Below are 703 nucleotides of genomic sequence, written 5' to 3' on the forward strand. Positions count from 1 at the left end.
TCATTCAGTATAGTTAAATTTTCACAAATCATGCTATAAACTTTCATAAGAGCACTAGACAAAGTTATTGTAGTTATGTATTGTTGCAATAAACAACTGATAAAATTATCCACCCCTAAATATAGTATTATAATATTAACAAATTTTGATGCAATAAATAGGGTATGATTTAAAAAATAATCATCCCTCCAAAACAGAGAAAACATCTTTCACAAACATCTACATGTCTGTCTCCTTTAAAGTGTTTATAGTGTATATAATGAGTTGTATTTGTAGGGGTTATTATAACACAATTCTTTAACACCAACCCCCATCCCCAATTTAATTTTTTTTTCTATGGTATTAAACTTCTCATATGCCACTATTAGTAATATATCTTCTAATGCCTGCCAAATATGACACTTGCAAATTAATACAATTTATGAACGCACATAGAAAAGAGACAAAGTATGGATTCTAACCATTTTTTACAATAGATAAAGTGCCGACAATTCATACAACTAGCATATTTCCACACAGTGGCATAGCGGACGGACACGCAATGCGGGGGGCCCCGCGATAACCTTCCCGTGCTGAGTTGCATTGTATCATGTGTCGACGATAGCCAGAGATATTGTCAAAAGCATCAAAAATAGGCAATATTGAGAGGATTTAGCATTTCCAATTAATGTAGGCCTGTTACATTCTTCTTATTATTAGGCCT

Source organism: Sinocyclocheilus rhinocerous, unplaced genomic scaffold, assembly GCF_001515625.1.
Source record: "Sinocyclocheilus rhinocerous isolate Xijiao unplaced genomic scaffold, SAMN03320098_v1.1 scaffold3859, whole genome shotgun sequence".
Lineage (NCBI taxonomy): Eukaryota > Metazoa > Chordata > Actinopteri > Cypriniformes > Cyprinidae > Sinocyclocheilus > Sinocyclocheilus rhinocerous.